Consider the following 10,883-nt stretch of genomic DNA (forward strand, 5'->3'; position numbering starts at 1 on the left):
GGATGGACGTGATGTCCCCCCTCCCTCACTTTACAGATGGGGAAACTGAGGCTTGAGAGCTAAAGCAGTTCACCCAGCCCTCAGAGCTGAGGAGGCTGACTCTGGCAGGAGTCACTGTCGGTGCATGGGCGTTTCTTCCTGTTACAGCCTGTGGCCCCTTTTGGGCCAGGAGGCCTTCTGTGCGGGATAGGAAAATGGGAACACCCAGGCCGATTTTCCAATAAGCAAAGCTCTGCTCCCTAAGGCTGATGGGCTTCTTAAAGACAAGGGAAAAAAGAACCCAGGATGCAAGTAACCCAAACAGGCAAAGGGACACTGGTGGCCCAACTCTCTGGGACTCATGGCCCTCCTGGGCTGACATTTCTGCCAACAGAGGGGGGCTTCATAGGCCAGGGCACGACGCAGGGGAGCCACCAACTTGCCTGGTCCACCACAGAGGTGAGGGCCGCGTCAATGGCCGTCTGTCCCCTCTTTAGTGCCCTGACACGATGGTACGACCCATTCTGGGAGGACGAGAGCACCTCAAAGAACTCAGCAGGAAGCACAGTTTCAATTCGGATGTTCTGGAAGGCGAGGCAGGACAGGAGAGAGGTGCTTCTGGGGTGACTCCAAAAAGTCAGAGTTTGGGCACGAAGCTACAGGACTGAAACCAGCAGCCAGGCCAGGCCAAGGGGCCCCCTGGAGCTCAGCAGCCTCTACTAGCAACAGATGGGCGGGCTGGGCCCTGGAACAGAGCTCTGACCACTATGGCCTTTGTCCCCACCAAGGCTGCCCTCCCTGCATGGCCCGATGACCTGCGCTCCTGTTTCATCTCCCTGTGTGGCACCTGGGGCAGCGTGGAGCCTACCAAGGTCTCAACAAGGAACCAGTAAATATTAAAAAAAGACATCATGTCCCCTACAGGTAACTGCAAATGGTGACCATCCCAGCCCTTGTGATAACATGAGCAAAGCAATGACTTCTTCAAGGACACTGAGAGGAATCTCGCCTCCTTCTTCTAAAACCTCCAACACCACCTGGAAGGGCCTGGAGGTGCTCACTGACAAGCCTGGAATTTCTCACAGGAGATAGAGAGGCGGCCAAGACTCCCGCACATTTCCCCATCTGTCTGACATCCCTTTCCAGAACCAGAAAGCGTGCTGAGCTCGGCCTCTGTCATGCAGGGTTCCAGGTATTTCTGGGACCCAGTATGAAGAAAGCCAGGAAGTGCTCCCTGACTCTCTGCAGGGCAGGAGGAGAATGGACTCTCTGAGGTCCCCAGCTTGGGGAAAAGGGGGTGGGAGAGTGACAGGCAGAGACCTCCTCCTTACCCCCTTTCCTGGAACCCTGCCACTGTGGCACCCTCTGCTCTCCAGCCCGACAGGGGCTTCGCGGCGGGGCCAGTGTGCAGGCTCACAGGCTCTGGAGATGCCCTGGGACACCTCAGCAGTGTCTCCCACAGACGCGGGAGTGCCACTAGAAACAGGACCCCTCCTCGGTCAGCCTGCATGGGGGCTCCTGTTGCTTTGGGGGCTGCTCTTCAGCAGCTGCGCCAGGCAACGACCCTACCTCATCCCCCAGCTAGGACCTGAACAGGCACTCACATCAGATAGATAGACCTTGTTGCTGAACTTGTCAAAAACTTCGATGGTGACTTCATACAGGCGGCCGGTCTCCAGCACCCACCTGTCACCAGGGTGAACGGTGAACCCTGAAACAGGCAGGGGGAGCCTGCACTCAGGCCTCAGGTGCAGCAGGGTGGAGGACGATGGGACCACCACCCTCAGCACAGGGGCCCTCAGAATCCACATGGGAAGCCTCATTCCATCCACCTGCGGGCCCCACACCACCCACCTGGAGCCCCACACCACCCACCTGCAGGCCCCACACCACCCACCTTTGGGCCCCACACCACTCACCTTTGGGCCCCACACCACCCACCTGGGAGCCCCACACCACTCACCTTTGGGCCCCACACCACCACACCACCCACCTTTGGGCCCCACACCACACACCTGCGGGCCCCACACCACCCACCTGGGAGCCCCACACCACCCACCTGCGAGCCCCACACCACCCACCTGCGGGCCCCACACCACCCACCTGGGAGCCCCACACCACCCACCTGGGAGCCCCACACCACCCACCTGCGGGACCCACACCACCCACCTGCGGGCCCCACAACTATGGCCCTGGCCTCCTCTACAGAGAGGGACCTGCTGCTGAGGAGCGGAGGTCTGATGCCACCTTCAGCCCTAAGTCCTGAGCTGACCAGGACCAACCCTAGACTCATCCCACTCTGTCTGATCAAGGCTCTTTCAAACTCATTCCCGTCCTCAGTGGGTCTACACTCAGAATCCAGCAGCTCTGTCCTCAACACACAGCAGGCCTACGCTCTGAACCCTCAGCAGGCCTACGCTCTGAACCCTCGGCAGGTCTACACTCTGAACCCTTGGCAGGCCTATGCTCTGAACCCTTGGCAGGCCTATGCTCTGAATCCACAATAGTTCTCTGCTTTGAACCCTCAGAGGTGAGCTGACCTCGCCAGGACCAACCCTGGACTAATCTCAGCAGGTCTACACTCTGAAGCCTGTCACTGAGCACTCGTGCCATATGAGTCAGCCCTGCCGTCCCAGGTTCTCAGTTCCCTCCAACACAGGATACCACAGCACTCTTGCTGTCCCCTGGGATGCCCAATGTACTTTCTCACCTCCATACCATTGCCTAAGCAATTCCCTCTGCCAGGACACCTTCCCGTAAAAGAAGCTCTGTCTGAGAAAATGCCTACCTTCAATATCATCATCAGGTTGCTCCCCTCCCTGCTAAAGTACCTGCCTGTCATGTTACCTTAGGGTCCCTCTATAATTGAGCTGACACTGGGCCCCAACCTCCAAATGTCCATAGCAATGGTCAGGTCTGGGCAAAGCCGTGGCATGAAAACCTGGAGGGTGCAAGCCCCTCACCACTCTACCCAGTTCTGTTTCTCTTCTTGATGAGCCTGCCACCCGCCTGGCTTGGCTCATTCTACCTATTTCTACACCAAACAGGGAAGGGCTGGTGAGTGCCCGGGGCAATGGTAGTCATAGCAAGTGGCAGAGCTGGCTAGAGGGAAGCATTTTCTGTGAAGCTATTGCCTGTTTTCTATTTTTTAAACTCATATAGTCACAACTGAGCAGCATCCAGGAGGGCCCAGGAGGCCCACACTCACCCAGGTATCCAGGTTCGACCACGTAGATGGTGCTGTTGGGTAATCTAGAAGCACCCTGCATGCGAATACCTGAAATTTTAATTAAGGGGCAAGACATACGACAGCAAATAAACCAGCTGGCTGGCCAGTTTCAGCTTGGCTCAGAATCCTGATCATCAAGACATTACATGGAGAGACGAGGGGATGAAAACTCCCCTGGCTTAGGCCACATAGAGCAAAGGCACTTTTCAGAATCAAAGACCACTTTGCGCTTGCCACACTAGCAAAGGGGAATCTCTGCAAGGGACACTGGAGACCACACAGGACATATCAACAAGTCTGGAGCATCAATACCCCATTATGCTAGTATGGAAACAGCCCCCACCAAGCCCCCTCTGAGAAGGCTGCAGGTTGGAGAAGTTTCCAGAGACGAGGAATGACACGCAGCTCCTGCCATCACCTCCCACTGCTGGGAGCCTCTGGGGTGAGTCACCCACAGCCGTGAGCAATTCCACTCAGGAGTGCTATTTCAGTTCTTTCTGATTTTCAGACTGTTGAGGGGAAATGGCTATTTTTAGCCCTGCCAAGCTTTCAGGGAAAAAACAACTTGACTTCCAAACAGCAGCTCCACCATGCCTATGCACACACACAAGCCCAAGAAAAGGATATTCCGGTGGCCAAGGACGAGGCTGCTCTGTCCCAGCTGCAGTGCAGTGACCATTGATGTGTCCTGGGCCAAGACAGCCACTGGCTGGGCTGGGTCTCCTTCGGGGCCTGGGATGCTGTTCTGAAGCTGCAACTCATATTGATCGGAAGGCATGGAGAGTTCTGACCACCAAGAAACAAAAAATAACAGGGAAAGAGACAGCAAAGACGAAATGTTAGAAGCCAATACACTCCCATCGCCACCCCGAATCTCTGCACCCTGCTATCAGTACAGCTGCCGCATTTTTTTTCTTAATTGTTTTCAGTGCTTTAAATTTTAATATTGTTCTCCATGCTGGTGCACAAAACTGACACTCCATGAATTTTCAGAGGCAATCAGTTTTTCTGTGACTGCTGTAAGCTGTTTAAAAAAAAAAAAATTAACCACAATCTATTTGCCAACTGCTTAGAGAATGTTAACATTACGCCATTTCTGAACATTGTAAAGTGAATTCTTTGCTTCTACATAGAAGGGGCTGTTTGGGGGCACTGGGGTTCTTGCTGGTTCTGTCCAGCCTCTAGGGGTTTCCCGAGAAGCTCTGGTCACTGGTCTCCCATGGGGTCTACAATTGCAAACAATGAACCTTGCTGCCATCCTCACCAGCTTCAGTGTTCCCCTGCCCTTCACACCCACTTGGCAGAAAAAGAACTTGCCCAACATGAGCTAGGATGGAAAAGAGTTTCCCTGAGAAATAACAGTTCTATAAAGTGAGCAACATCGATGTCCATCTTCCTTGCCCTGTGGGCAAAGACCACAAGCACTTTTGATAGCAATGGTGACTGCTGAGCAGGGATCAAGATGCCTCAGAACAATGAGGTGTCTCATGATCACATTCCCTCATACCCCTAATAGCCCTGGGAACACACACTACTGAGAGCCACATTTTGGGGATAGGGAACTGAGGACATCAAGATGAGCAGCCTGCTCACCATCACGCAGCTAGTGGAAAACAGAGCTGGCATTCTGATCCAGAGAGCCTGACCACTTTCACACTCACTCTCCTAAGTCTGTGGAGCTTCCTAACCAGTCACCCATTCACTGTCCCCACAGGTGGAACGTCCTAGCCCTCCAGCAACAGAAGAGGACACAGGGAACAGCAGACAACATCCCTGCTTGGCCCTCCTCTCAGGCCAGCTCAGGGCTTCAATACCCCATAGAGGGTGCCAGGTCAGGGGCTCCCAGAGGAATTTCAGCTAAAGCATGTTTCAGAATCTCCAGAGATTCTGATGAGAATTCTAAGAGAGAGGCAACTTGCCTAGCCCTTATCCTGAGTTATTCTTCATGTGACCTAATAAGTATCAAATAATTTTCACTACAACATTGGGTCCTCAAAGTGTAGTCCCTAAACCATCAACATCACCTAGAACTGCAAACGATGGGCCCCATCCAGACCTGCTGAATCAAATTCCAGGGGTGGGCTGGGCTCTAGCAAGCTCTGTTTTCACAAGCCCTGTAGGTGATTCTGATGCAGGCTAGAATTGAGAATCCCACAGGGAATGCACAGCTCACGTCCTCATCTCTTATCAAGTGATTCTTGCAGATTATGTGTCTAGTGTTCAGAATATGCAGCAGGGCATCAAAGATAAATGTCAGAATAAAATAACACAGTTGTTCAATGAAGCAACATTACTTTACACTGATTAATGAAGCACTAGCTTCCTCCCTTGTTTACTTTAAAGTTTTCTAAATGACTAAGGCCCTTTTGGGAAATGAAAATGCTTATACTGAAGGGGACTTACATAGCACAGATGTAACCCTCCTTGCAAATCCTAAGACTGAAAATAAGGAGGTTTTTGTGATAGACTCCTTAGATACCTCCTTTTCTTTTCTTTCTTTCTTTCTTTCTTTTTTTTTTTTTGTTTTGTTTTTGAGATAGGTTCTTACTATGCTGCCCTGGCTGGACTGCAGTGGCTTTCATAGGTGCACTCACAGCTCACTGCAGCCTGGAACTCCTGAGCTCAAGTGATTCTCCTGCCTCAGCCTCCTAAGTAGTTGGGACTACCAATGCATGCCACCATACCTGGCCTTAGATACTCCCTGTATCCTGGAACTCACTCCTTACAAGAGACGCTGAATGTGGAAGTCTTTGCAGATGTTAACGGCACTGCCCAGTTCCTGTCTTTGAATTATTGGGCCAACAACAGAAAGGCTGTTCCTGAGGCCCCAGATCAGCCCTGCTATCATCTGCAGGGGTGAACAGCTGCCCTTCTATAGGTCAAGAGGCCCACATTCTTCTAAAAGACATGATCTCTGTCTCCTACTCACCCTGGCTGATTCCCCCAGATGTGTTTTTGTCAGTGCCCCCACTCCTGGACCTTACACTCCACAAGAGCTCCAGGGATGACTACGGAGCTCCTGAGGAGCTGGGTCTGAGTCAGGGATGAAGGAGAGCTCACTCCCTGCCTCTGACCCCAGCCCCTGCTCATGCAGCCCCAGATACATTAGTTTTGAGCAGCCACAGTTAAGTGCCTGCCAGATTCAAAGTCCCTTCTACAACTGAGTCTTTGATACTCAGCCCAACACATGTGCATGCTATTGGTTTTGCAAACCTAGTACATTTTATTTCAGTAATTTCCACCATTCTATCCACTCAAGTTCTCTTTGGATACTGATTACATCAGCGAGCACATCCTTCCCATTTTTATTACATCTAACAGCTTGATCACAGTGGCAGTCATGTCTGCAACCAATCCAAACACCAACAGGACTTAGGACTAAGGACTGGAGATGGAGACCACAGTCCCCACTGGAAGCCCACCATATAAGCCACACAGATGCCAGGCTATAAGCCCTAGGAGCCTGTCTCCTCCACTCACAGGTCTCACTTGCAGACATGATGTGACTGACTGTGCTCTGCCTCCCCTAGGCTGTGAGCTCCAGGACAGCACGAAGCAGGCAGCCCTGCTGACCACTGTGCACCCAACACTCAGCAAAGGGCTGGCACAGAGCAGATGCTTAGGAAATGTATTTGCAAGAAAGGGAGCAGCCAGATAAAAGAAGAGAAGCAGGCATAAAGGAAATAAAAATACCAAAGAAGAAAAAATTACTTTAAGGAAGGAAACCCAAAAGAAAAGAAAATATAAAGAGTTAATCTGCAGTTATAATTATCCCATGTTAACAAGCCCATGTAACTGTCATCCAACCCAGAATGCTCTGAGGCTTCCACAGGATGCCGGGCAAGACAGGGATTTGCTGAAATTCAGGTCCCCTATGAAGACACCACTCCCTGACTTTTCTGTCTAGCAAACCTACAAAAACCAATATAGTCATGTGAATTACACCTCAAAGAAAAAACAATCCAGCTAGACTGAGCATGGCAATTCACGCCTATTATCCCAGCACTTTGGGAAGCTGAGGTAGGAGGGATAACTTGAGCCCAGGAGTCTGAGACCAGCCTAGGCAACATAGAGAGACCCCATCTCTATTAAAAAAAAAAAAAAAAATTAGCCAGGCATGGTGGTGTGTGCCTGCAGTCCCAGCTACTCCGGGGTCTGAGGTGAGAGGATCACTTGAGCCTGGGAGGTCAAAGCTGCAGTGAGCCATGATCATGATACTGCATTCCAACATGGGTGACAAAGCAAGATCCTCTCAAAAAAACCCCAAAATCGATTCATCTAAAAGACTTGGGAGTTTCCGTTGGTGTGTCTTGTTCACAGTAAAGTTTTGCTCTCGGTTTTGCCAAAACATCCATCTGGAATCCACTGCAGTAGCATCCAGTGCCATCAATCACACAGGAGTGTGTATTTTTGGAGGACTTTCACATCTCATGACCCCACTGATGAAAGAGAGGTGGGCTCTGCCTCCTTCCTTTCCTGTCCCAGGGCATCTGTCGTGTGCTCCAATTCCTTGTTGTCTGTGGCAGGAAAGTCAGTGACCAAGCCCATAATTTTTCTAGGTACCTTGGGAGGTACAGTTCCTCTGGGCTGTGATACCCGAGCTAATTTAGAGTGAGCTCTTTCTTTTCTTTTCTTTTCTTTTCTTTTTTTTTTTTTTTGAGACAGAGTCTCACTCTGTCGCCCAGGCTGGAGTGCGATGGTGTGATCTCAGCTATTGCAACCTCCTCTGCCTCCCAGGTTCAAGCAATTCTCCTGCCTCAGCCTTCTGAGTAGCTGGGACTACATGTGTGTGCCACCACACTCAGCTCATTTTTTCTGTATTTTTAGTATTTTTTACGTATTTTTAGGTTTCACCGTGTTAGCCAGGATGATCTCGATCTCCTGACCTCATGATCCACCCACCTCGGCCTCCCAAAGTGCTGGGATTACAGGTGTGAGCCACTGCGCCTGGCTGAGTGAGCTCTTTCTAAAACCAGCCCATCCCTTCTTAACTACACGGGCTCTGCTTGCCCAGCTGGGGCAGTTTCATGCCCCATGAGTCCCATGCAAATGCACCACCTCGCTGCTGCCCTGGGAGACTGTAAGGCTCTGTTTTTTGTTTGTTTGTTTGTTTTGAGACAGTCTCGCTCTGTCACCCAGGCTGGAGTGCAATGGCATGATCTCGGCTCACCGCAACCTCCATCACCCAGGTTCAAGCGATTCTCCTGCCTCAGCCTCCTGAGTAGCTGGGATTACAGGCATGTGCCACCACACCTGGTCGATTTTTGTATTTTTAATAGAGGCGAGGTTTCACCATGTTGGTCAGGCTGGTCTCGAACTCCTGACCTCGTGATCCACCCGCCTCAGCCTCCCAAAGTGCTGGGATTACAGGCATGAACCACCATGCCTGGCCGGCCCTGTTGTTATAATTAGCTTTTTTCTGGGTTTCCTTTGGGGAGACAGGGCAGAGGAAAATTCCAATCGATCCTACAGGGGTGATTAAGGCCAAGGAGCCCAAGAGTTTTGTGAGCTTCAGGTCTTCTATGCCTCAGTTTCCTCATGTATGAAACAGGGTATTAATGAAATCTACCTCACAGAGCTGTTAGGTTATATCCAGGTACACACCTGTAGTCCCAGCTACTCAGAAGAACTGAGGCAGGAGGATGGCTTGAGGCCAGGAGTTTGAGATCAGACTGGGCAATATAGCAAGACCAAGTCTCTAAAGAAACAAAATAAAGTAATTTTAAAAAGAAAAGCACTTACAACTGCCCAACACCGAGGAAATGCTCAGTCATGGTTAGGTGCTGTCGGCAGTGACCAGGCTCTCCAAGCGTCTTCCTCCAGGCCGCAGTGCCATTTCTTGACCAGGGTTCATGGATAAGTTTATATTTTGGAGACCTCCCGTTTGTGCCCTCTGGCCTTTCAACACGCTTCCCTTTTGCATTCTTCCTTAGGCTGCTGTCCCCAGAACTCTACATTGGAGCCTCTTCCCCTTTCAGAGTCTCAGAAAGGCACATCTTAGACTGTCCCTGTCCTAGAATCTGCTTCCCTGAAGTCAGGTAAACATCGGGCTCTGACCAGGACACCCATGCTTGGCTTCCTACAAATCCTACTGCAGGCCATCCTCCCCCGTTGACTTGACATCCTGCCGAAGGGCAGATGCTGCTTGCCTAGAATCAAGAAACACGAGTTTGCTTCCCTTCAACTAGCACCCCCTTGCCAGAAAGAACCTGGTCCAAAGGCAGGAGCACCTGTCTTCAGTTTCTTTGTCCTCCTGAGAGACCAAGCGTTCTGCCACAGGAATGACCAACCAGATGACTGCTCTCAGCTGAGCAGGACTTTAAACAATGCAGCACCTCCCATCATCTGGGGACACTGCTCAAGTTGCTGTTATGCTGAAGTGTGTATCTGCCTGCCTCTTAAATGACATCCTGTATCACAGGTGGAACTGACTTACCAACCTGGTGAAGTCGCCTGCCCAAGGCCCTCGGATGAACTGGCCCTGAGTTCTTGTGTCCAGGACTCTTCACGTCCTATGCTCTGGATGTTAAATATACACAGCTTTGAACAAAATGATAATGATCCTTAGGAGGACTGGCACTCCATTAAGAACCCTCACTATCTAAACACAAGTACACAGTACAACTACACTCCTATTGATTCATTTTGTCCTCACAGCCTAGGCAGAAAGGCCTCAAAGGCTCCAATAAGAAACAGCCCTAGAGAAGGGCAGTGGTTTGCCCAAGTTTGTTCAGATGTCAGTTGCAGACCGGGGACAAAGCCCAGCTAAACACAAAGCCCACAGCTCTGGACTTGCTGCCACTGAAGGGGCATATACCCCAAAGAATTTGAAAGGAGGAATTCAGATATTTGCTCACTATATTCACAGCAGCATTACTCACAATGGCCAAAAACTAGAAGCAACCCAAGTGTCTGTTGATGGATGAATGGGTAAACAGAATGTGGTCTATCCATCCACACAATGGAGCACTATTCAGCTTTAAAAGGGAAGGGAATTCCAGTCCTTGCTACAACATGGATGAACCTTGAAGACATCAGGCTAAGAAAAAGGTGATATAAGCCAGTCACAAAAAAACAAATACTACATGATTCCACGTACATGAGGTACCCAGAGTAGTTACATTCACGGAGACAGGAAATAGAATGGTGGGTGCCAAGGGCTGGGAGAGGGTGAAGGGGAGTTAGTGTTTAACAATGTAGAGCTTCAGTTTGGGAAGATGAACGAGTTCTGTGGACGGATGGTGGTGATGGCTGCAAAACACTGTGAATGTACTTAATGTTACCTGACAGAGCACTTAAAAGTGGTTAATATTATGGTAAATTTTGTTACATGTATGTAACCACAATAAAAAAAGGAGGAAGGAAGCATCTGTCACGATGGCAGAGCCAATGACACACCTGTAATTTTCCCTTGCCTGATCTTCTGCACCTTGTATTGAATGGAGGTTCCCACCATCAGGTAGATGTCATAGGCCGGGTTCAGAAGGATGTTCTCCAAAATCAGCAGCCTGACTTCTGCAGGGCGTACATTCTTGGCATAAAGAAAAGGTAGACAAAGTGAGGTGCAGATAGGGAATGGAGGAATGGTGGTGTGAGCAAGAGAAAGAGATGTTTTAAACATGGGAATAGGGAAGTTAGGAGGAAAGAAACAAGATATCATTCCCAAATCCTCACT

The 10,883-nt window shown here is 50.4% G+C and overlaps 1 protein-coding gene across 1 annotated transcript in view; it reads right to left on the bottom strand.

Moving 5' to 3' along the window:
• NUP210 (nucleoporin 210kDa) overlaps positions 1 to 3,221 on the bottom strand; it is a 62,513-nt gene extending 59,292 nt beyond the window's left edge. The window contains 3 exon segments of the mRNA XM_011950655.1: positions 423 to 563; positions 1,584 to 1,690; positions 3,188 to 3,221. The gene's annotated coding sequence lies outside the window, so the exon portion shown is untranslated.
• Between the last annotated feature and the right edge of the window lie 7,662 nt (positions 3,222 to 10,883).

Source organism: Colobus angolensis, unplaced genomic scaffold (assembly GCF_000951035.1).
Source record: "Colobus angolensis palliatus isolate OR3802 unplaced genomic scaffold, Cang.pa_1.0 Scaffold31, whole genome shotgun sequence".
NCBI lineage: Eukaryota > Metazoa > Chordata > Mammalia > Primates > Cercopithecidae > Colobus > Colobus angolensis.